Here is a 25,640-nt window from a genome sequence, read left to right as displayed (position 1 = left end):
TGGCAGGGCTCTCTGTTATGAGGCTTTTGAAGTAGGTCAGGTGAGAGATGATGTTTGAGCTGGAGTTGGTGGGAGGAAGAGAACTCCTGTTAGTTGAATACCTTTTATTGTTCATTTGGGAGCATTAGCTCATGTAATCTAAGCAAAAAACCGTTTCCTAGAGTGCCGTCATCCTCATTTTGCAGAGAAGGAAACTGGCTCAGTTACCTGGCTCAGTCGAGATTGGAACTCAGGTCGACAGTCCTGTGCTTTTAGGACACCGTGCTTTTACAACAGAGGGAATGAAAATGCAAAGAAGGCTGAGCATGGGCGATGATTTTTTTGGAGGTGGAGTGGAAGCTTCTTCTCAAACAGAAAAGGAATACATACATCAGGTCCTTGAATAACATCGTCTTGTTCAAGGTCATTTCATTATAATGTTGATGTGATGCTGTGAGGTGCCGTGGCAACTTACCTCTTGTTTCTATCAATTAGCCTGTGGTAAAATTGATTTCCTTACCCGTCGTTTCACTTCAAGTCACAGAACCTATGGATGATGTAAAGTCAAGGCTTCTTGTCCTTGGCAGCTGACTGAAGGTGGAAAACAAGGCTGTTTCCAGGTGGGGCAGCAAATGTGTGAACAGTGAATGACAAGTAACTGAGAACTTTCTCAGGAGGGGAGAGGCAGGGTTTGGGGCCCCTCTGGGAAAGCCAGTTGGAAATGCCCAGTAGACAGTTGGAAATTTGGTTCTTGGAGTGGCATCCCAACCTCCCTGTAGAAACTCCTTGGAGTCCTCTGGGTAGGCTTGGGATAGAACTTCTGTAGGCAGGTTGTAGCAGGATCATACTTTGGAGAATGTTTAATTTCACTTCTTTCAGGGAGGTTTTGATGGCTCCTTAAACAATATGATGTTGATCTCTGGTAAAAAGCAACATCTAGGGAAATTGCTTGTTTTTAGGAACTTAGGTACATTAATATTTAATTCTGCCAAGGATGCTTTTTAGTTATTTGGATTAATACTCAAAAGCACCAAGCCCTAAAAATTAGGTTTGTTTTTCCCTTTTAAGTGGACCTTTGGCAAGAGATTTCTAGTGAAATTAAATTCTGAGTGTTTTTCTTGCTTATGAAAAAGAGGTTGAAGGAGGGAACCTGGGATGTGTAGAGTGAGGAGTAATACCCTGGGATTCTTGGTTTGCCTGGGAATGGCCTAGGTTGTCACAGTTGAAGGCCACTGAATGGGGATAGCATGGTGATTATATTTAGCAAAGCTATATTATATATTTGTAAGTTGTTAAGACAGTAGATCTTAAATGTTATCTCACATATACGGTAATTATGTGATGGGGTGGTGGTGTTAAGTAATCTAATTGTAATAATTTTGTGATTTGTGTTATCAAATCACATATGCCTTAAACTTACATATGTTATATGTCAATAATATCTCAATAAAACTGGAAAGTAAGTCACTGAAAAGTACTCGACTCTTTGAAATCTAGGTTTTAAACCCCATCAACCAACCAGTTATTAGATTATATACTTGTTATTAGTTCAGACTCTGGTCTAAGGCCCTTCTCCTCTTCCTCTCAGTCAATCAATCGTGTGTTTTTAAAAATTGAGATATAACTGACATGTAATATTATATTAGTGTCAGATGTACAACATAATGATTCGATATTTGTATATATTGCCAAATGATTACCACAATGGTCTATTTAACATCCATCACCACCTATAGTTATAAATGCTTTTTCCTTATGATGAGAATTTTTAAGATATACTCTCTTAGCAATTCTCAAGTATACTGTACAGTATTGTTAGCAATAGTCACCATGCTGTACATTATATCCTCAGGATTTATTTTTTGTTTGTTTTTTGGTTAATCCTCACCTGACACTATTTTTTTCTGTTGAGTTTTTTTTTTTTTTTTTTAAGAATGGAAGGGAGGGGGAGAGACAGAGAGAGAAACATTGATGTGAGAGAGACACATTGATTGGTTGCGTCCCACTCACACAACCAGGGCCAGGGATTGAGCCTGCAACCGAGGTACCTGCCCTTGACCGGAATGGAAGCCTGGACCCTTCAGTCCGCAGGCTGACACTAACCACTGGGCCAAACTGGCTAGGACAGGACTTACTTATTTTAAACTGGAAGTTTGTACCATTTGACCTGCTTCACCCATTCTGCCTACCCCTCACCTTGCAAGTGGTACCATTTTTGGGTGAGTGGAGGCTTTCAAGCCAGACAAACCGGGCTCAGGTCCCAACTTAGCCCCTTAGTCAGTGTCACCTGGGCTGGTAACCCAGCCTCCCCGAGCTTGTTTTCTGTGACTTTGGAAGGCGGATACTTTTGAAGGTTGGTTGGGAATTGAGTGACGTAAAATCAAAACATGTAGACCTGCACCCAGCCATGTCCCCTCATCTTGGGAGGGAGGGTGAGCTTGGAAGGGCACCTCATTCAGCCACCCAAGTGCCTCCTTACTCCAGCTGGCGGTGCGTTTAGGCCCGACTGGGCAGTGCTTTTCTTTATAACCAACCATCGCCTGCCTTATTCTACCTTCCCTCGAGAATTAGGAGGCTGATAATAGGAAAGTGGTTTTTTTCTGGTTTTTGTTTTCAGTCTTTGTGTCTTTTTTGTTGGTACATGGTTTCCCTTGGGATAATTTTTGCTTCTTTTTCTCCCCTAATGAACAAGGTTTGGGTTCATTAACTGCTTGCTGCTGATTAGTTCCTTTTTTCTCATGTGTGGGAGGGAGGAGCAGAGCAGCTTCCTCTTGTTTTCCCACCTTTGCTAAATGCAGTTTCTACTTCTATGTTGATCACAGGGCTTCCTAGCTGCCTGTCCTGGTGGAGGGGACAGGAGGAGGCTGTCTTGCTCTCCGGTTGGTTGGTTTAGTCGCTGAAGAAAAAACCCCTCAACGTGGTGCCAGTCTCTGCACTAGTTCCTTCTCTTAAATTATCTAATTTCATTCTCTTAAAGGCCTTGAGAGAAAGCAGGCATTCTTACTACCCCCAGTTTTCAGAGGGGGTCTATACCCAGCCCCAGCTTGCATAGCCAGTTAACAGGACACTGGCACCTGCTCCTGCAGTGCATTCTTTTTGTCCCACCCTGCTCCCACTGATAGGCATTCCTGGGTGGCTGAGTCTGTGCAGAATTGGTCAAATTTGAAATCTTTTAAGGGTACCGGCCCAAAGGCCAGTGTTAGCGAGTGGTATGGGGACCGACGGGGCTGTGAGTTGGGAGGTGGGGAGGGAAAGGTGGATGCAACTGACGGTGCCAGCAGGGAGAGCGGGCTGGTGGAACTAAGAAGGAATATTGCAGATGCCTAAGGCTGCTTGTTGTTTTGGTTTGGAACGGCTCGTGAAAGACTCTGCCTGGGTATGCTAAGTGCATATCTGTGGATGCTATAGAAAAGATTTGCTTTTTTTTTTCTGCCATTTTAGTCCTACATTCTAGATTGTTTGTTACTGAGTATTTTGGGGGACTACAGTGCCCTTAGATTATCCAAAATAATTATGAAGGTGCCTTGCCCTTCGGGTCTGTGTATGTGACCTCTTCACTTTCAGCATGAAAGCATGTAAGCCTTGGAGCTCCTGGCCGGGTAGCTCAGTTGGTTACAGCATTGTCCCAATACGCCAAGGTTGAGGGTTTGATCCCCAGTCAGGGCACATACAAGAATCAGCCATGAATGCACGGATAAGTGGAACAGCAAGTCAGTGCTTCTCTCTCTCTCCCTAAAATCAATCAATAAACAATTTAGAAAAAAACCATGTAAGCCAACAGCACAATGGAAAGAACAGTGATTTTGGAGTAAAGTAGACTTAGTTTCAGATTTCAGCCCTCTCTATGTCCTTGGACAAGTTTCTTAACTTTAGGGCCTCAGTTTCTTCATTTGTAAAATGGGGATCATTGTATTCAGTGAGAAATAATGTTTGTAAAGTACATCCAGAGTAGGGCTTGGCACCTAATAGGTGTTCAGAAGTTTCCTTATTCATTTCAGTTTGATTCAATGAGTGTTAAATATATTTAGTGTGTCAGACTTTGTACCTAACTCTGGCCCTCACAAAGATAGTAAAATGTGGTTTCAGCCCTGGAGGAACTTGAAATCTGGGCTGACATACAAATTCACGATGAGGAAGGTAAGTCCCGAGGGGGCATTTCCTCTGCCCTGAGGGTTGGGACATCTTCTTCCAGAAGGAGGTTATACCTAAACTCACTCTTGAAGGATTGAGTAAGAATTAGCCAGGCAAAGGAAGGTGGGATGGGTTGCAGCCAAAGCAACAGCATGAGCAATGGATGGAGTATTTCGGAGAACTAGGCTCAGCCTGGGTTTGGCTGGAAGCAGGGAGTACTGGGAAGTGAGCCCAGAGAGCCTGGTGTCTTTGAAGGTTCCTAGTGCCTGGCTAGGTTGGAAAATCAAAATGTAAGGAAAAATAATTATATAAATAGTGTTTAATAGCATTGTCAGACATTTTTATTGTGCACAGTCTGATTAAATAAATGGTGCGTCCATACAATAAAGTGCTCTGCAGATGTTAAAGGAGCGGTTTATATGTGATCTTAAGGAGAAACTTCCAAGAATTTAATTAAATGAAAAATACATCTATGCATAGAGTATCTTTGGAAGCATATATAAGAAACTACTTAGGGCGATTGTCTTTGGGAGGGAGGTGGAGGTCTGAAATAGATGATAGTCTTGGATTTTACTGCAGACCCTTTTGTACTGTTTGGCCACTTTTCACATGCACATATTTCTTTTAAAAAAAGAAAATACTGGAAAGAAATGACTAATGTCGTGCATTATCAGGTGAGCTGGAAACCAAGGAGCAGGGTGTAAAAATAACTTGTGCAACTGCACCGCAATGCTATTATGCAGAATGCTGGATTATTTCATGCTCTGACAATAATACCATTCATGGGGGGTTTTTGAGGTTCCCACTTTCACATACATTATTTCAGTCAGAATTAATCACTTCCATCTGTGCTCTCATAGCAATTAAAATATTTTAGGAATTATAAATGTTAAATGATGCACTGTACAGTTTGGGAAAGGAGGTAAAATGATATAATTTTTTGATACAACATCTATGATCTCATTCCCTTCCATTCTTTGTAAAAAATAAGACTGTAACTAAAATACACATTTACTCATAGGCTTTTCTGTTTAGTGTGCTCTCATGCATTTGCCATAGTGTTGTGTGGTGGTTCTCCTTATCTTTCTGAATAGCTGCTATTTTGCAGAACACCACGATTCCTTTGCCATTGGCCCCTGTGAAGCACTCACACTCAGGCCTCTCCATCATAGCTGTTTGATTTTCTGGGTTGATGTTTATCTCTTCCCAGACCCTTGGGGCAGGATGGCCTCTTGGTCACCACAGTACAGGGCACAGGGAAATGGCTCAGTGAGTAATTTTGAAGGAGCGGATGCTCCTTTTGGACCTTACCGGAGAGATGGTAGATATTGGCTGTTTTCAGCCAAGGAAAGAGATTTAGGTTTAACAGTCTTCCCAAAGTCACACAGCAGCTACTTGTAAGGGGCTGAACTCAACCCCAAATTCAGTTCTCCTAACTCTAACCCAGTAGGTTTCCTCCTCTTCTTTTTCTTAATCCTTACCCGAGGATATGTTTTTATCGATTTTTAGAGAGAGGGGAAGGAGAGAGAGAGGGGGAAAGGGAGGGGGGGGAGAAAGGGAGAGAGAGAGAGAGAAACATTGATCGGTTGCTTCTTATAGGCACTCCAACTGGGGATGGAACCCGCACCCTAGCTTTATACGCTTACTAGGAATCAAACCCACAACCTTTTGCTGTACAGGACGATGCTCCCGCTGAGCCCCCCAGCCAGGGCTTCTTCCTCTCTTCTTGAAATCACACTTTTCAGTAGGTTTTGCTGGGGAAAGAGTGAGTGAACAGGATTTTGACCTCATGAAATTTAATTGCTGTGATGTATAGATAAAATCTAGTGATAAGTAAATGAACTGGGTTCAAGCCCCAGCAGCATCTTTGGCAAGTTGTATGGCCTCGGGGATATTACTTAACATCTCTGGGTATTAGTTTCCCATCAGTTAAACAGGTCTCAAGTGTATGTGAGCACCTACCTACCTCCACAGGACTGTCATAATATACATGAGTTTTAAGATGGCACCTAGCACATGATAGGGGCTCACTGAATATTACTTTTTTTCCTGATGGTTTGATGGGAAAGAATAACACGAATGTTGGTAAGAACGATGAGTAGATGAGCACCCTCACAGTGGTGGGAGGGTAAATGGGGACAACTGTTAGGGAGGGCACCCCGTCAATGTGCTAATTTAAAACATGCCAACTCATTGACCCAGAAATTCCCGTTCTAGACATTTATGTTAAGGTAATAATTATACAAACACATAAAGTTATCTACATGGATATTCATTGCAGTATTGCTTAATAACAAAGTGGGGAAACCAAATGCTTACCTCAAAAGGAGCTTAGGGGAAAAGTTTGTCTCCCGTACAATGGAATAATAAGGAACTTCGTATAAGGTGAGAGGGAGCGGAGTGTAGTGATGTGGAAAAATGTCTTCTAATTACTGCTGTTGAAAAATGACAGCAGGTTACAGTATAGTATGCTTGCTATAATCACATTTATGCCTTTTCCCCCCTCAAAGCATGTGTTAAGTAATTTTTTGATCCATTTAAGAGTCTACCATGTGCAGGTTTTCTGCTAGGCCCCTTTAAATGTATTTGTGTAAATAGGAAAAATATCTGAAAACTCTTTGGGTGGTAGGATTGGACAGTTTTTCCTATTTAAAAAACTACTTGTATACTATTTTTTTCATTATTTACATATTACTTTCATAATCCATATTTTAAAAACCCTAAACTTTTTCCTCCATTCTTAAAAAATAAAAATATAGGTATTTCCTTCCTTCCCACATCCAAATTTCAACCCTTAAACTTTCTTCTTAAATTTTGTAAAAGTTAATTACTAAAGTTCTCTTCTGTTCCCCCCCCAAGTAGAAGATACTGTGTTTTATCCTGAATTGCTTTTACTCTATAGCAAGTAGCATTTGAATGCTTCCTCTGTAAATGAATATGCTAAGGTTTGGCATTGATACTGCAAACATCTACAGTGTGGATTTACAGTATCACTCTAAATCATCTAAAGAGTGCTGAAGAAGTTAAATCATTTTCATATGAAAAACTCTTGAGGTGGTTTGGACAAAGTAACTGTGGTGTACTTGCCATATATCTAGTTTTAGCTTTTCAGGGGATTTCTATTGCAGGACAATGGAGATTAAACTATCAGTGGTCCTAACCTTTTTTATTTCATGGTTTATAGACCACAGAATAGAATTGTTGTTTTGTAATTAATGGTAGAAGGAGAACCTCTTTTTGGGGGGAGAGGAGAGTGAGTGGAAGGGGAGGAGAAGGGTACAGAGAGGAAGAGGGTAATACGTTGTAGAGTACAAACGAGATTAGTCCTCACTGAGAATGAAAAAATCAACCTCGATGTTCATGTCTCCATTTGAGGTCTTCATATAGCCAGAAAGTTGTTTTGAATATTTTAGATTTACAATAATTAAAAAAAAAACCTTACAGATTATAATTAAGTTGATTTATTTGTGGGCTTTGTAATATTATTTTACTAAGTCACAAGTGGTTAACTATTGCACTGTGGCTTGAGAATATGCTTTAAGATTTTTTAATTGAATTCTTGGCACCATATATCAATTATATTGTAAAATAACTATTTTTGAGAAAAAATGATTAGATTTTTTTTAGAAGTGATACTAAAGGTACAAGTTTAAGTCTGCTTTTGAGTTTGTTGACATATATGACACCACTCTAAGTGGAAAGAAGACAGGCTTAGAGCTGGACAAAGCCGAGTGTGAATTTAAGTTTTGCTAGTTTGGAATTGAGCGGCCATTTATGGGGCTAATCCTTCCTTGCCTTGATGGTTGTGAAGACTAAGATAATGTGTGTAAAACACTTGTTGCCTTGTATAGTTAAATGTTCAGCAAATACTACTTCCTCCTAAGCTCTTACTGTTGGGATGAGATTCCCTGGGTGTGTTGCACAGTGTTTGTATAAGTTGTCCTATAGCTCTCTCTGCATTTACATCTGAGTGGGATTTGTTCTGGAGGTGGCTGGCTGTGGGCACAGTGTTGTGCATTGAAAGTTATGAGAAGCCGAGAGTTGGTCATTGTTGCCATTGAACTTTTTCAGTGTAATGGATGATTACCTTGTGTTTATTTCTGTTACTCTCTTTTAAAAAGCACTTTTTTTTTTTTTTGGGTAGGAATGGAGTGTAAATTCCAATGTAAAATGTTAATCTTTGAAAACCCAGAGTTAAGCTCCTGTTATCAGCCGTTTGAGTGTTATCAAATCTGCTAGAGGCTAACCAGATCCTATTAGGTAATCCTCCCCCCACTTATGCTGTGCACTTTGCCAGAGGGCCAATTGCCAGGGGGTGGGACACTTTCTATTGAAGCTGACCCTGGGGCTGTCATTGCTTAAGATCTTCCTTGGGTTTTTATAGAATGGGATAATGAGAAGACTTCCAGGTGAATGGGCGGACTTATTAATACCCGTCTCCATTGACACTGGCCCCAATTTAAATCTTTCCCGTTCTTTAAGGCTCCATCCATGCCCTACATTTCTCAGGGTACTTCCCAGATAGCTCTCAATTTCCCTTTTGTACTCTTCTGTCTGTGGTAAACATACTAGCACAGAAACAGCTGTCTTCATCCTTTATATGTTAGTCTCAGGTTATAGTTAGTTTCGGGTTATAGCTGACTCAAGGGCATCCACCAGCCATACTTTTTGCTCACATTTCTTTGAATCTCCTACCTGGATGTGATGCAGAGCTTGGTACACAGCCACTGATTCTGTTTCTTCCTTTGTCTGGTCCAACACCTTCTGTCTTAGAAGAATCCTTGGTAAAATTACCCACACACACAACAGTCTTCTCTCCTTTAATTTTAATTAAAAAAATAAGACAAAAAGGAACTTAAAAAATAATTTTTTGAGCATGTGTCCTTCCTTCAATGCTTTCTTTTCATAGACATTCATGTATATTACATATGTTCAGTGATATGCTGTACTTTTTTTTATTGTGTAGTTTGCTGTTTTCTTTTGTTGTTAATCCTCACAAGAGGATATTTTTTCCATTGCTTTTCTTTTTTTCCTTTCTTTTTTTTATTTTTAATTTTTATTGATTTTAGATAGAGAAAGGGAGAGAGAGGGAGAAACATTGATTTGTTGTTCCATTTATTTATACACCATTGGTTGATTCTTGTATGTGCCCTGACCAGGGATCGAACCCGCAACCTTAGTGTACTGGGACGATGCTCTAACCCACTGAGCCACCTGACCAGGGCCTCCATTGCTTTTCAAAGAGAGTGGAAGGGAGGGAGAGAGAGAGAAACATCGATGTGAGAGAGATACATAGATCGATTAGTTGCCTCCTACATGCCAGGGATAGAACCTGCAACCTAGGTACATGCCCTTGATCTGGAATTGAACCCTTGAACCATTGAGCTACACTGGCCAGAGCTATAGTTTGCTGTTTTTACATACATACACCTATGGTGCATATTAACTCATTGTATGTATTTTATAAATGATTTCTAATGATTGCATATATTTCATATTCCAGCCTATCTGTGTAACATAATTTTTAACTACTTATTATCGAATTTTAAATAGCGCTGCAATGAACACTCACTTTCTACAGTTATAGTGAAAGACCTCCAGCAATTAAACTGTGTTAAAGTCAACTTAACATAGCAGTTTTTAAAAACAGTTTTGTAGAATCTGTTCATTTTGTTAGTATCTGTACAATCACCGTGGTCTGGAAATGTCGGTGTTGTGGGGTACATGTATACCATTAGAAAGCAGTGTCAGGCATTTAAAGAGGCTATTTAGATAAAATTGGCACTAGAGAACTTAAGCAGGCAGCCTATGTGTCCATCAGCAGATGAATGAATAGAGGAAATGGGGTATATATAATATTTGGTATGGAATAATATTTAGCCTTAAAAAAGAAGGAAATACTGTCCTTTGTGACAACATGGATAAACCTAGAGGGCATTATGCTAAGTGAAATAAGCCAGACAGAAAAGACAAATACTGCCTGGTATCATTTATATGTGGAATCATTAAAAAAAAAAAAAGTCATAGAAACAGAGTAGAAAAAGGGTGGGGGAAATAGAGAGTTTGGTATAACTTTATTATAAGATGAATAAGGTCTGAGGATCTAATGTATAACATGGTGACTGTAGTTCATAACACTGTATTGTATGACTTAAAGGTGCTAAGAGAGCAAAATTTAAATGTTCTCACCAAAAAAAGGGAAGAAATGAGATGGATTTGTTAATTAACTCGGAGGATCCTTTCACAATGTATGTATATTATCAAAACATCACATTGTGCACTATAAATATCTTACAATTTTGTCAATTATACCCCAATAAAGCTAGGAAAGAAAAAGAACTTTATGCAGAACTGTATACAAATTAAAAACAAAAAGCCGGAGAGGGAGGTGTGTGTGTTGGGGGGCGGTCAGAGGGCTTGGAAGCAGTGACACTCAGAAGCAACAACATACCCAGATCTTGGTTTCTAAATACTATTCTCCAATAAAAGTAACCAGGGCTCCTTGGAGAAATGGATAATTATAGGTCCAGAGCATCTTGTTTTGCCAGAATATAAGGAAATGCTCAAAAAACAAAGGATGTGGGCATGTCAAAAGGACATAGGAGCCAACCTCAGTGAGCTCCTAATAGCCGAAGCTGGAGTGATTTAAGCAACAGAATAAACAGTGTAGTCCTGCATTATAACCCAAAGTGTGAAATAAATCTACATAAATTTATATGGGGAGGAGAGCTGTCTTCCTTATGGAGAGCCATCTCCCAATAATTTATGTAGCACTCACCCCTTCAGGAGCTGGGGCTTAATTTCCCCACCTTGAGTATGGGCTGAACTTGGTGGCTCACTTCTAAAGGACAGAGTATGGAAAGGGGTGAAGGAAATTTACAGTGGAGAAACCTGACAAACAAAACCTTATTTAAAAAGTCATGTTAGCATGTACCCTTACTATAATGTGATGAGAAGGGCACTTTGTATCTGTGGTTTCCCCACCCAAACCCATGAAAAACATCATTCAGATTCCAACTGAGGGACAAAAAACGGTATCTGACCAGCATTCTTCAAAATTGTGAAGGTCATGAAAAACAGACCAGAGGAGGCTAAGGAGACATGAGGATCCAGAATATGGATCCTGGAACGGAAAAAACTGGTGACACCCAAATGAAGTATGGAATTCAGTTAATTTGTTTAGAAGACACTAAAAACATTTTCCTCCAACATTTAATTATGAAGACATTCCCATGTAAAGTTGAAAGCAATGAACAGTGAACGCCCACATGCCCACAACCTAGAGTCTACAGTTCAGATTTTGTGATCTCTGCTTTATCACATACCTACCTAGCTCTCCTCATACTTTAAAAAGTATTTCCAGGTAAGTTGCCAACATCAGTACACATAATTCCCTTCCCCCTAAAAACTAAAACCAAAACCAAAAGTGGAACTTTTTCAAATGGAACTTCTGCCAAGGTTGTGGTCCCTCACCTACAACTCTGGTGCTGAGTTGACAGTGTCTGTCACTGTGCCCTGCTGAGCGCAGAGGAGGCTGAAAAGTTGGAGAGGATATGTAGGTTACGTAGGCACTTTCAGAGGTGATCACGGGTGTGTGTGATGAGGGGACCATGCTTGACTGGAGTGAGTCTGCGCTTGGGGGCATTGGACCATTGTGGGGCCTGGGAGCGTCCAGCAGATAACAACTGTTTCCCTGCCACGTGTTTCCAATACCTGCATTGGCATTAACCAACGTGGGCAGTTTTCAAGACGGCTGGAAGGGATGGCGGGTCTGGCCTGGGACAGTGCTGAGTGCTCGTTCTGTCAGGTATAGCGCCTGAGCATGTATTTGGGCAGAGCCCAAGCCTTCCTCCCCACACCATTCTTCCCTCCCCTCTGGTCCTCTGGGAAAATAAATAGAGCAGGAAGAGAGAGGCTTTAGCTCTGGATGGGGGTCGGAGAGCTGATCAGCTCATCAATCAGGAGAGTGTAATTATACGGAAAGGACAGAAATCACTCCCTGAAGGCCACAGACTTGGGGATTTGCCCAGAAGAGGACTTTACAGCTGCTAACAGTAGTCCTATTCAGCTAGGGTGCATAATGATTTTAAAACTAATCAGGAACCAAAGCCGGAGGCTGGGGACAAACACAAATATCTTGTTGACAGAGCAAACATCTAGATTTTGTCGGATAGGAAGTTGCTGAGGAAGGCCAGAGTGATGTAATGGTGTACGCCAAGCTTTCATCCTTAAACAGATGGGCCCCCGAGGTACCATCTGCAGCTCCCTGGGGCCCTTCGAAATGACTCTCCGTAAAATAACTCGTAAGTTAGTTTCGAGAAATTCGTATGGAAGCCATACCTGAAATAAAACTAAACAAAGGAAGGAAATTTCCACCAGCGTGACCCGCTTCCTCTCCCTTGCCTTATAAATAGACCTGAGATTTATTATAATGGGCAGTTTTCTTATGTAGGATTTGAGTATCGCTGCCTCCCCAGGTAGCCTTCCAAAGTAAACTTCCCTTTCTCCTCTTCAGCTTGGACAACAGCACTTATTCCTATCTAAGCCAGTGTCAGCTGGATATTTTTCATAAACAGCTATTTTAGGTTTTCTGTTTTGGTTAAGGAGGAAGTAGTGTTTTGTTTCTGGTTTTTTCTTTCATCAAAGGAATATTTGTTCTGGGAAGGCAGGGGGAGGGATGTTTCTTAGTCTGGATCAGAGGAAGAAAATGTATGGCATCATGTGTGAGTGGCTGATTATGAATCTTAATAGGTCATGTTTTTAATTTATTTTTACTATTTTAAAAATATATATCTTTATTGATTTAAGGGAGAGGGAGAGAGAGATAGAAACTTCAATGAGAGGGTTGTCATTGATCGGCTGCCTCTTATATGCCCCCCACTGGGGATCGAGCCCGCAACCTGGGCATGTGGCCTGACCGGGAATTGAACCGCCATGTCCTGGATCCTACCTAGGTCGATGCTCAACCGCTGAGCCATGCCTGGCTGGGCAGTTGGTCATGTTTTTAATAAAACATTTAATAAATCATGCTCACCCTTTAATTTGTTCAATAGTTATTACCCCTCCGCCCATGTCCCAGGCCCTGAGGATTCACAGTGGATCATGTAGCCTCTGTTCTCAGGGAAAGACACAATCAGAGGAAGTGGGAAAGTGAGGTTTGCAGAAGTTAAAGGAATCAGAGGAGGGGGAGTGAGGGGAGACATTCAAATGTAGTGGCATTTCTCTGTGAGTAGAGCGACTTCTCTGGGAACTTTGGGTCTGGGATTCAGGTGTGGAGAAGCCAAGTTGTGGTATTGATTCTAACAAGTGAGACAAGAGGGTTGCAGAGCATGGAGGGTGTGGCAGGGGAGTGAATTAGATCATCAGTGGCAGAGTCCTGCTAGGGAATGAAAAAGCTGACCCACTCCAGGGAGTGAGGGGGCTGTGAACACTACAAAAATAGGAGATTACGGTTGGTCGTCAAGCAAGAGCATTGAATTGTGCCCTCTGACTCTAAGGTGTGGCCCTGGGAATGGCTGCCTGGAGTCAGGAGCCAAGGATTAGAGGCTCAGGAGCAGTGAGATGATAGGAACTGGAGTCACAGCGCTGTGTGCTGGGCTCTGCTCCCAGTGCTTCGAACTGTTAATTCAACAGCAGCTCTGTGAATGGGTGCTGTTACTATCGCCGCTTATAGGTGAGGAAACTTAACATCCAGAGAGCTTAAGTAATTAATTGCTCAAGGTCACACAGTTAATAAATAATGGGATTCTAATCTGGGGTGTCCAGGCCCCTCTGTGCACCCCCTCCCTCACCCCTGTGCTCTTGTGTCTTTAGGAGCTGACCTCTGTCTGAAGAGAAAATTGAGAACGAAGTCCCTCACCCTCTTTTTTTCCCAGTGAACAGCAGAAGTTACCCAAAATAGGTAGGTAACAGTGAGAATTGTGAGAACCTCAAAGGAGGGTGAGTTTCATATGAGGTTGGAAAAATGGGCTCAGCCAGCACCCTTCAGTGGAGAGAGGCCTTGTCACAAGGGGCGAGAGTGCTGGCAAATGAGTGTTTAATGGATACAGTTTCAGTTTAGGAAGCTAAGAAAGTTCTAGAGATGGATGGTGGTGATGGCTGCACAGCAGTGTGAATGTACTTAATGCCATGGAGGTGCACACTTGCTAAAGTGATCAATTTAATGTGCATATTTTATCACAATAAAAAATTAAAAGTGATGGAGGGAGAAAATGGTAATTGCTACCACTTATGGAACATTTTTCTGGTACAAAATTGGCACTTATTAAATATATGAATGTATGCTAAGGATTTTGCTAAATGCTTTATGTGTATTTTTCATTTAAACTCTGTCAGACAGATAAGGCATCTCAGGTTTGAAGAGATTAGTCAACTGGCCCAAGGTGAGGCATCCAGAAAATTGGTGGAGACTGGGCACTACCACATCCCTCTGACTCCAAAGCCTTTCGGAGTAACCCCTAGGGAATTTGACAGTGGAAAGAAGGTTCCAGAGGCTGTGGTGGAGAGGGAAAGGGAGAGGGAGGGGGTTGTTGGTAGAGGGAGGACTGTAAGAGGGAAAATGCTGGATGAGGAGAGGAGGGTAGGGGGAGAGGGAGCAGCAGGACTGCAGGGATGGGAGGTTGGATGCAGGGATGGTCCTCCCGTGTCTGGACTGGGCCTAAGTTGTGAGGGAACTGGTGGGAAGTCCAGGTAACACTGACCTGGTCTCAGAAGAAGGTTGGGGGCTCCAGAGAAGCTTAGGGCCCAGTATTTGCGGGGGGGGGAGGGTGTCTTCCTCTTCAGACAGTCTTGTTGGTAGAAGATTCTTCCCAGATTGAGACTCACAGTGGGAGGAGGGGCTAAAGGTGTGGACAGTGCAGAGATGGGGCTCAGCCTGTACCTCCTTTCTCAACTTCCTCCTCAACTTCTGTCCTTCCTGCTGCCCATTAAGTCTGAAATCAGAAACCTGACACTGAATTTAGGGGCATGAATATGGGGAGGAGATGGTGGCAGTGGTGCGGGGGATTGACTTTTTTCAGTGCTGACAGCAAATTCCAAGGGTGAGGTCAGACCATGGCCAACTCCCTGGCTTCGTAGCCCATCAGCAAACTGTAAACATTTTGCCGCAGATTTTCTTTCTTTTTAGCAGAATGGCATAAAATACATATATTCAGAAGTAGATTTGACCTGGCTCCTCCTGAAGTTTTTGAGGTTGTAACCTGAAACTCCTGAGGTGTATCCTGTCTTCAGTGGTGGCCAATGGCATGCATGTGTGACCCCTGGCTGGAGATGCTGGCCTGCTCAGATATTTGAATTTGGTGAGGTGTTTGTGAAGTGATCTAAGCTGTTTATGAGGGAAGTGCTCTCTTGAGAGTTCCTGTTATCATTTTACTTCACGTGTTTACTTTGGACCCAGCAGAATTCTTTCATTCTCCTGAGGGTGGTTTTAGATTCAGTACTGAAAGGCAGGCTGCTGGAGCAATGCTTTCTGTGTCACGGTGGTGACCGTGGAGAGCATGGCCTGTGATTGCAGTTATATAATAATTTTGAATAAATAAAGAGATGTTCTCATAGCAGGTCCTGGAAGGGCAGCCTGGGAGCCGGCATCATTAGGGATTCGGTTGCTCTGCAGTTAAATGTTGCAGCTGTCAGATGCACAGCAGCACCTCAGCCGCAACCTCCAGGAGTAAATGTACCTTCAGCAGCAGCATCACAAACCCAGTCCTGAGAGGATCCAGTGCAGCAGGATGCTCTCCATCAAAAGTAATCTGCAAAACCTGGTCCCTGGCCCTAATATGTTTTACCCCCAGTAGCTGGCTGGATCTACTGAGCTTTACAACTGTAATTTTCAAGGAAAGGTAGAGAGTTAATACGCTTACTGGCACCAAGTCTGATGAATCATTTCTGTCCCCTTCTCTGCCCTTTTTCTCCAACTAAGAAACATTTGGGGGCTAGGTAGAATAAGGCAAGTGGGATTTCCCTTAAAATGAAACTAGGACTCAGATAATGATCACTAAGGTAGCCCTTAGTTTGGGAAAATAATAATGGCTGACATCATAATGAGTGGTTATCTTCTGGGCCAAGTGCCTTCCTGGTATTATCTCATAGGCTCCTTGAGAACAGGATCTTGTCTTTTGTTCACTGCTGTATCCCCCAGCCGAGAACGGCCTGGCACAGAGTAGGTACTCAGTGAATGAACTGAATGCAGATAAGGATTCTGAGGCACAGAGAGGTTAAATGGCCTGCCCAAGGCCACACCATTAATGACTGGGATTTCTTGGCAGTGGGTAGATAAAGTGGAAGGCACAGAGCATAACATCCTCAGAACCTTTTCTTGAAAACACTGTTTACTGCGGCTTTAAAGTTGTCTTGAGTTTCACAAAGTAAAGTTCTCCATCGATTAAAAATACGAATTCAATAATTAATTTTATTAAAATTAGTATTATATAATTTTATAATTATGATGTTATAAAGACTAAATGGGAAACAACTTAGAATAGTGCCTGTACCTTGTAAGTGTGATATTTGTTTGAAAATTTTTCTTAAGCATTATTTATTTTTAAAAGGATGTTTGTTTACTTGGTTTTAATTTTGAAGTAAAGACTAAAACATTTTTTTTTTTAAAATCTTCACTGGAGGAGTGAGGATATTTTTCCATTGATTTTCAGAGAGAGTAGAAGGGAGTGGGTGTGGGGAGAGAGAGAGAAACATCCATATGTGAGAGACACATCAATTGGTTGCCTCCCACATGTGCCTCAACTGGGGCTGGAGATTGAACCTGCAGCCCAGGCACGTGCCCTTGACCAGGAATCGAACCTGTGACACGCTGGTGCGCAGGCTGACGCTTTAATCACTGAGCATGCCAGCCAGGGCTAAAACATTTTTTTAAACTATGAAGACTGTCTTTACGAATAGACCTGAATGAGAAAATATAATTCAGAGCTCTAATAGGAAAGCCAAGAGTGAGGTCTGATTGTAGTAATAAAAATATTATGTTACCATATGAACACTACATGAATACAAAATATTTTACTAGCCAAACAACTAGAATTAAACATTTTAGTAAGAGCTGTCCATAGAGCACCAAAATTATGTATTATAAGGTGTTATTGTTTAGCCCAGTAGTCTAAATATTTTTGGCAGCAATCTTAGCAATAAAATACTTTTTGCTCATACCTACAGCGTATATATATTTATGAATTATAATCACAAATTATTTACTAATAAACTATTTGCATTTATACACAAAAATAGAAATAAAAGAATGAGACAAGTAAACACGATTAGACATTCTAATATTTTCTTTCTATATCCATCAGATCATCTTGTACCCTCTTTTTATCTGGTTTAGAAAGACTGAAAGTAATCTAGAAGGGAAAGCACATGGCATTTTTTGAGGGAGGGTTTGCTAGAATTTTGGACTGATATGTGGATGAGAAATTGACAGAGAGGTAAACCATCAGGCAGATTGAGTGTAGGATGTTTTGGGGTATAAACTAGAAAGCTCTCCCTGGCCATCTGCTTGAAAATGTTGGGGAGGTGGTCACACTCCTACAGAATAAAGTGTCCCTGTTAGAATGGTCTAAACGCTTCCTCATAACTGATTATGCTGGACATGCTGGAGGAAAAAATATAGTTCTTATGCAAAGTATGCAAAATTGCTTTTAAATTTTAGAAGTATTCCAGCTATTTGAAAGGAATAGACCTGAATGGAGTGGCAAGGAAGTCAAGTTAATCGTTTGGAAGTGAGAAAATGGAAATAAGGTGAAATCATTGGACTTGACCTTGGCAAAAGCTGTGGGTGGATGAAAGGGCAGCGAGGAGGAGACTCTGATCACAGTCCTCAGGAGAGGTTAGGGTAAGAGGCTGCCGAAGTCTCCGGAGAGGCAGGAACAGGGAGCCTGTAGTGGGGCACCTACTGTCATTATTGTGGAATATTTGGTGGTAAATTAGTCGTAGTTTCCCCATAAATTAACATTTTCTAAGATTGTCAAATACTTTACCTGCTTCTGGATTTAAAAGATCATTTGAAGGGAGACTATCAAGTTAATAAACCACTGTTTGTGTACCTGGGGAGAGTCCTGTAGCAGCTCTCCAAAGTAGAATTCGCCAGCCTGGCAGCATCGATGCCCACCTCCGACCAACGAGTAGGGATGAATATGAATGGATTTGGGGTGATGGTTGGGGTAGATTGATCACCTGCAGTTTTCTGTTGATCTCTGGGACTGGGTTTAACTACTCAGATAAATTGGGAATTCCAGACAGATTTAGAATAATTCAAATAATTGTTTCTGGAGGAACTAAAAGCAGGCTGGAGAAATAAATGATAGATTCGGGCAACACTTCATTTGAGATAATGCAGAATTGTGTACTTAGTACTGAACGGAAAGTGGATTTTGACAGCATCTCAACAGTGATGGCATTTTATTGATTATCCATAAATAAAATACTTAAGTGCTATTGCAATATATTCAGCAGAGCATTTCACAATAAGAGAGGAAAAGCCTCCTCTGAAAATAGGTGGCCAGATAGTAAAGAACCAGTAGAAATATGGACCTTTATGGGTACCTTTCATTCCATTAGGAACTTTCTTAAAAGATAGGATAAGTTTTCATAAGTGATAGTTATAGTATCATTCAGAGAATACCAGTAGTAAATATTCTTGTCCTTAATTCTATATAAAAGAGGCTTATTCACTCTCATAAATAACTAGTTGATGAGTTTGTGGCTTGTGATAGCTGGCAAATACTTAGATGTGACAGAGACAGAATTAGAAACTGATAAAGTAAGGATTTGGGGTTGCTGTGAGACCTTAAGAAAAGTGACCTCACTAAGAGTGACTCAAGGAAAAGTTATGCTGACTTCAGAAACATGACTCATTAGGGGAATGAATGCAACGTGCCCTTCTTTACCCTTTGAATGAGAAGCCGTGGGAGCGGTAGTGGAGGGCCTGGCCTGTGGCAGGCATGCCTGTAAACCTTGCGAGTCCTCCCCATTGTTGGTACACGTGGCTCCTAGCATTCAGATTATAATCTGTCAGTTCTATTTCAAGGATATGGGAAAGAAACAATTGGAACTATGTGTTAGTAGAAGTGAATGAAAGCTTTAAAAATTTTTTTCTTTTTTCACTCAAAAATTGAGATCCCTGGCTCACGTTGGATCTGAATTTCCTCATCTAAAGGCAGAAGAAAGGTTTATTGGAATAATCTCCCAGAGCCCTTCTGGTTCCAATGTCCACTTGGAAGAGGTGAAGGTGGGAGGTGACATTATGCTACACGACCTATGTGTGTGTTCCAGGTACATTACGTGCAATAGTTAATCCATATTTCATTCACTGTAAATCGTACGCATGTGGTAGGGGTTTCACTATTTCCATTTTACAGATGAGGGTGAATAACGGACAGGTTCACTCAGCTGCCGCTAGTGAGTAGCTGAGCTGGAATATGATGGGAAGTGGTCATAGTAATAGTAGCAGTGATCTTCTGTGTTTTGAATGAAATGGAAGAAAGTCAGTGTTTTGGGTATTAGAATTGTTCTATTTTCTGAGAAGTTACTTAGAAGTAAAATAAACTTTTAAAGATACCAAGATATCAAATTCTACCCCTCAAAGAGGAAAAACTCATTTTTTTGAATTATTGGGATTTGAGGAGGGCTAGTAAATGACACCCCAGGTTTTCCTGCAAGTCTGAGTTCTGAACTAGTTCTGATAGAGACAGGAGAAAGAAGACATCAGGAATTCAAACTGTACTTTTTTTAGTGACAGAACTAATATTGGAGAATATGACTTAAATATGGTCAACAATGGGCTTCCTTCCTAATACTGAATTCCACAGTAGTCAGGCTTGCTGGGCTGCTCACAGGGAGCGCTGGACATGGAGGCCTGCGCCCATATAGCCGGAATATTTAAGAAGACAGAAATGTATGCATCCAGAGGCTAGGTTGGCACCCAAAAAGTGGAGAATAGCTGGGCCCCTCACCCCAGTTTCGGTTCCCAAGCTGCAAGGACTTCTAGGAAGGAGTGAGGGACCCAGAGAGACGCAGATGCTAAACCAGAGAGGCATGCTCTCCAAATAAAAGGAAACAGGAAACAGGCAGATCCATCCCCCCTCCCCTTTGCTCCCCACCAATAATAAATGCTGTTTTGTTTCCCAAGGCCAACAACATTTTGGATACATTGATTTTCTTCTATTTGAGATACTGGTTTTGTAAGAGTGAGGTTGGATTTAAAAACAAAACAGAAAAAGCCACTAACCATATTGTTGTTGCTGAGGCTGATGTGGTTGTTGTTTCCATTTTAGTGGAAGTCAAAGTAAAATACTCTGGCATAGATTACTCACTCCATGTCCTAAGAAAGTCACTGCATTTGATTGTGCTAATAGCAGTGTCTTTCAGAAATTGAATTCAAACACATGCTTTGGAACTTTAAAATACCTCCGTACGTCTAGTTTTTTTTTGTTGTGTTTTTTTTTTTTGAGAGATGGTGAATAGATGGAAAATTTCAGGTAAACAAAAATTGCCCCTTTTCCATCTGGCTGTTGAATTCTCTGCCCTGCAGGAGACCCAGTTTTAAAGTTGTTCTGTCCCCTCACATGCCATTTTTTTGCTAAGAGTAATGGAAGCTATTCAGACTGAAAATTATTCTGGGCAACTGGCTTGTCATTTTCAGAAGTAACATTTTTATTCAATAAGTAAAACAAATTTTCCCAACTAAATTATTCATAGGAATTGCAAAACTTGTCATTTAGAGTGGATGTTGGGATATTCAGGTCATTTAGAAGGCTGTGGTTAAAAATAAAATGACCTAAATATATAGCTCTACTTTTTTTTTTAGGGAAATTTAAGCTTTTAATTTTTTGTTTGACATTGGTCCTAAATCTGTTTCTATTGGGAATGTAAGAAGCTATTCTTTCAGGTTCTAAAGAAAGACGGTTCCTTCTTCTCTTTGGCCATTTCTCATCATATACGTGGCACTGTTCCCAGCCAGGCTGATTAGGTTCTGTGTCTTTTCTCATACATGAGGGGTATATATGTGAGTGGCAGAGAAACTGGAAAAGGTGGTAAACAAATGACTCCTCCAAAAAAAAGTTGAAGACAGATTGTTACTTGTTCCGATCATTGCTTTTATACTTTCAAGGAAGGGGCACTTGAAATGTGAACTTGTCCCAGTCTGCTTTGGGATGGTAACTGGAGCATAAAATGCTGAAAATCAATTATGTATTTAGGGAGATGAAACAGGCTGACATTATTGAAGGCTAATGGTATCCTATTTGGTGGACAAAGCGGGGCAGTTACGTCATATTGGGGCAGTAAAATTGTGTCCCAAGGGGGTGAGACATAGAGGATCACACATCCTGATGTACCTGAACTTCACTGAACGCAAGAGTGTTAATGATGTACTTGCTGTTTATCCTGGGAAAAAGTCCTATCTTAAAATTTGGCTCTGCTATTTTGCTTGTTGAATGATAAGGAAATAATCTGATTTAAAATAAAACACCTCCTTGGCCCTGATTTATAGCAGTGCGGTCAATTTGCAATGCATTCTATATTCTCTGTGCCAGCTAGGTGGTAAGGTTTTTGCAGGAGAGGCTGGAGAGGGTTTTAGATTCCTTCTGTAACCCGCTGTGCCTGAAACCACGCTGACAGGCTCCATAGCCTTTAGAGGTTTGGGTGTTGTCTCCTATCTACTCTGTAGGAGCGGCCCCGCAGGACTGGGTTGTGTCGAGTCTGAGGCCACACGGCTGGTAAGTAGCTGCTTTAGCCTGCTAAGGCGGCCGTGACACAGTACCACAGACTGGGTGGCTTAAACAACAGAAGTGTATTGCTTCACGGTTCCGGAGGCTGGAAGTCCCAGATCGAGTGTTGACAGAGCTGGCTCCTTCTGAGGGCTGGAAGGGAAGGGTGTGTTCTAGGCCTCCCTTTTTGGCTTGTAGATGACTATCTTTTTTCTCTGTCTCTTCACATCATCTTCCCTCGTCCATGTCTGCCTCTGAGTTCAAATTTCCCCGTTTTATAAGGACATCAGTCATATTGTGTTAGGCCCCACCCTATGACCTAATTTTAACTTGAATACTCCATTTAAAGGCCTTATCTCCAAATAAAATCCCATTCTGAGGTACTGGGAGTTAGGATTTCAACATGAATTTTGGGGGTGGGGGGAACACAATTCAGCTTATAACAGCAGCAGATCTTGGGGTCACACTGTCTTCTTGTCTTGTAATTCAGCAACTTTCCCAGCCCTGTTTAATATTGGTTGTTTGGTTCATATGCAGCTTTGACAGGAAAGACCAAGCTTTCTACTCACAGAACAGAAAGAGCAACTCCGCCCCAGGTCCCTGCCATGCTGGCTGGTAGACTGAAGCCATTTCTCAGATGGAGATAGTTTTGCTTGAGGCTGTTTTTTCAGTGAGTTTTAAAAACTTTTATCTTCTCCCCCTTTGATCCCTGGAATATAAAAATAACTTGTCATTTGATGTACACATTGGTTTTAAAGAGGTATAAACTGTGCACTTTGCCTATGATCTTTTCCCTGTTAGCCTTTTTGGAGTACTTTTTTTTTGTCCTAGCAGGGGAAAATGATCACCAGTGTTTGTGAGGGTTTAAATATAGGACATACAGCCACCTGGGTAGTCGGTCTCTTAATTATCTGGCAACAGTGGAAATCAAGGTACCAGGTAGTTCTCTCGCTCTAAGTGTGAGTTGGTCCTCAGAAGGTAATATTTAATGGATAAAACAACATATTACTCTGTGTTGAATTTTGAGTTTTCGGTAATATTTAAAGGGATCTTTCTTGCCAAACATTTGTGCCCTAAAGTCATCAGTTTATTTAAGAAATTTCCAAGTGTAGTGCAGTTTCTTCTTAGAGAGGGCTAGGTGCAGTTTGACTCAAGATTATAAACTTGCAGGGGAGGGTCCTGTAAATGTTTGGAAAGAAATATTTGCAGTGGCTCTGAGTTGGAAGACTACAAATACCTACCGGATATACCTTTGGGGGGCAGTGTTTTTCTCAGGTTAAACGCAGTTTTCAAAATCCTTTTAAATTTGCTTATATTTTACATACTTTTTTTTTTTTTAATAGAGGACAGATACCATAGAAAGTAGCAGTATGTAGAAATTTAAAAATAAGACTGTCATTGAAATGGTTTGGGACATTCTTTCGTGCCTGGCAGGGCTCCGGGTGTGTGTGTTTCGAATGCTATTTTTCAACAGGTGTGTAGATCAAAACCTCTTGTCATGGTTGCCGAGCATCCCACAGTTCACAGGTAGCCAGTGACATAGTGCTTGGCAGGAAGCCTCCCGTTTTATATATTTGCTGAGAGAAAAGAGAGGATGAGGTGTCTGTGGAGCATTTTATAGTGAAGGAAGAATAGCCCGACTGGTGTAGGCAGGTATAAAAGTCTATCCCACCGGCCTCGTACCATATTTGCTGCAGATGCGTTCCCACGAGCCCTCCAGATTGAGGAGAAAGCCTACTGTTGTGCTGCACAGCTGTTAAAATAGTTAACACTGTTCTTCCTAAACTATTACGGGAAATGCAGTGCATATTTGGCTTTTGAGAACATGAGCTTATAGTGCATCTGGGGTCTTTGCAATCATTAACAACTTAATCTAGCAAGTAGCAGAAGACCAAATTGTGTTGGCTCTAGTACTTCATTTAAAAAAAAATGGTGCTAAAATACAACAAATACAGATACCGTATTACACAAATGTACTCAAAACTTATATGTTATTAACCAATGTCACCCCAATAAATTTTATTTAAAAAGAGCAATGACAGGCATATCATGCACACAAACATTAGAAAAAATAAAATATACATAAAAATGTTCATTTTAACCATTTTTAAGTGACTAATTCAGTGGCATTAAGTATATTTAAATTATTGCATAGTCATCACCACCATCCATCCATCTCCAGAACGTCTTCATCCCCAAGGAGACTCCGCACCATGAAACACTAACTCTCTTTTCTCTTCTTCCTCCGCCCTCTAACCTCTTTTCTATAGTCTCTCTGCCTTTGCCTCTTCTAGGTACCTCATGCAAGTGAAATCATATATTTGTCCTTTGTGTCCAGTGGGCCTAGTAATTAAGTTGTATCTGAGTAGCTTTTGCCATATGCCATTTTCTTTTTGATCATAAAATATTTTAGTATGTAACTTTAGAGCATTAAAGCTCTAGGACAGAAGTTCCAAACGCATATGCCCTCAGGGACCAGAAAGAGGTAACATCTAATATTTATAGAGCAGTTGCTTTGTATCAGGCACAGCTCTAAGCACTTTGCAGTTAACAACACATTTCCCCTCACACCAGCCCGATGAGGTAAATGCTATTAATACCCCAGTTTTGCAGATGGGAAACTGAGAGGTGAATTACTTGCTGAAGATAATAACATGGCTAGTATGTGGCAGAGCAGAGATTCCAGCTCAGTGGTCTCTGCTCCAGAGCCTGAGCCACTAGGCAGCTCCTTGATTACACGCAGGAGGAGTGGGCAAAGGAAACCGGACCCCAGCCAGTGAGGGGGTGGGCTCATGGCAAATGGCAGCCCAGCCCCAGCCCCAGGGTCGGGGTTAAATGAGGGAGCATTGGTGGAAAAGGTGCCACTCAACTAGTGCAGGTTGTTGCTGAGTGGGAATGCGGGCTCAATACTGGGGGCACGTCCACGTTTCCAAGAGAAGTTAGAGGTCTTTATTTATGGATGATCTGTCGAGTTCCACGTGTGGGCAACCTAACTCAATTATGAACAAAAATCAAACCCATAGCCACTAGCTTGAGACCTTTGCTCTGGAGGTTTCAGGATAACCTTTCACTTATCCAGGCCACTCCGCAGTTTGTAGCCCAGGGACACTCATCACTTGCCATTGTTTGGACCCGGAGGCAGGGTCTTACTGATCTCTGCTGCAACTTCCACACAGCAGTTTCCAGTAACCATGTGCTGAGCGTGCTGAGCCAGCCAGTCTTTCCAGCACTCCTGCTTTCTTCCCGCCTGCTGCCAAGAGTTCACTGAGAGTCTAATTTAAAACAAAACAAAGCCAGTCGGTTTTGTGAGGCTTATATCCTTTCATGTAGAGCTTCGTAATTTATTGTTTCATTTTGGGCTCCTTTGATTTAACAATGCTGATTAAAATAGGACTTTAAAGTGTATGTGTTTTTTGCCTTTCGAAAATCCCACCAAAGAAATGCAAATGTATGCTGTGTATAACACACAGAGAACTGAACCTCCTTATTTTAATAACGGCTGCCAGCATTTATGATATGCTTATGGCATGCTAGCCACTATTTAAGGATTTTACACACCTTATTTAATTCATAGTCAATCAATTAAGAATATGTGGATTTAGATTGAATTTTAGAATAAGAAGGGCTTGAACACATCTAACTTGCTGTCTTTGCATCTGAAGCTGGTCAGGGCTAACAAATTTAAGGGATTAGTCCAAGATCATGTGTCTGTTTTATGGTACAACCAGAATCCTTTAGGCACATCTGTTGAGTGATATAGACATAACATCTGTTGTGTGGTGTAGCCAGTGTCTCCTTTTTACTGGCCTCCTCTGGTCT

At 41.4% G+C, this 25,640-nt stretch overlaps 1 protein-coding gene across 9 annotated transcripts in view; it reads left to right on the top strand.

The window, feature by feature from the left end:
* Positions 1 to 25,640, top strand: part of TANC1 (tetratricopeptide repeat, ankyrin repeat and coiled-coil containing 1) — a 212,151-nt gene that overhangs the window by 13,367 nt on the left and 173,144 nt on the right. For 7 of the 9 annotated variants that reach the window (XM_081141752.1, XM_081141748.1, XM_081141751.1 and 4 more), the window contains exon 2: positions 13,924 to 14,011. The exons of the other annotated variants lie outside the window; for them this stretch is intronic. The gene's annotated coding sequence lies outside the window, so the exon portion shown is untranslated. The remainder of the gene's footprint in view (positions 1 to 13,923; positions 14,012 to 25,640) is intronic. 9 annotated transcript variants of the gene reach the window in all.

The sequence above is a fragment of the Miniopterus schreibersii genome (genome assembly GCF_964146895.1).
Source record: "Miniopterus schreibersii genome assembly, chromosome: 7".
Taxonomy (NCBI): Eukaryota; Metazoa; Chordata; class Mammalia; order Chiroptera; family Miniopteridae; genus Miniopterus; species Miniopterus schreibersii.
This window is presented reverse-complemented; position numbering and strand designations above follow the sequence as displayed.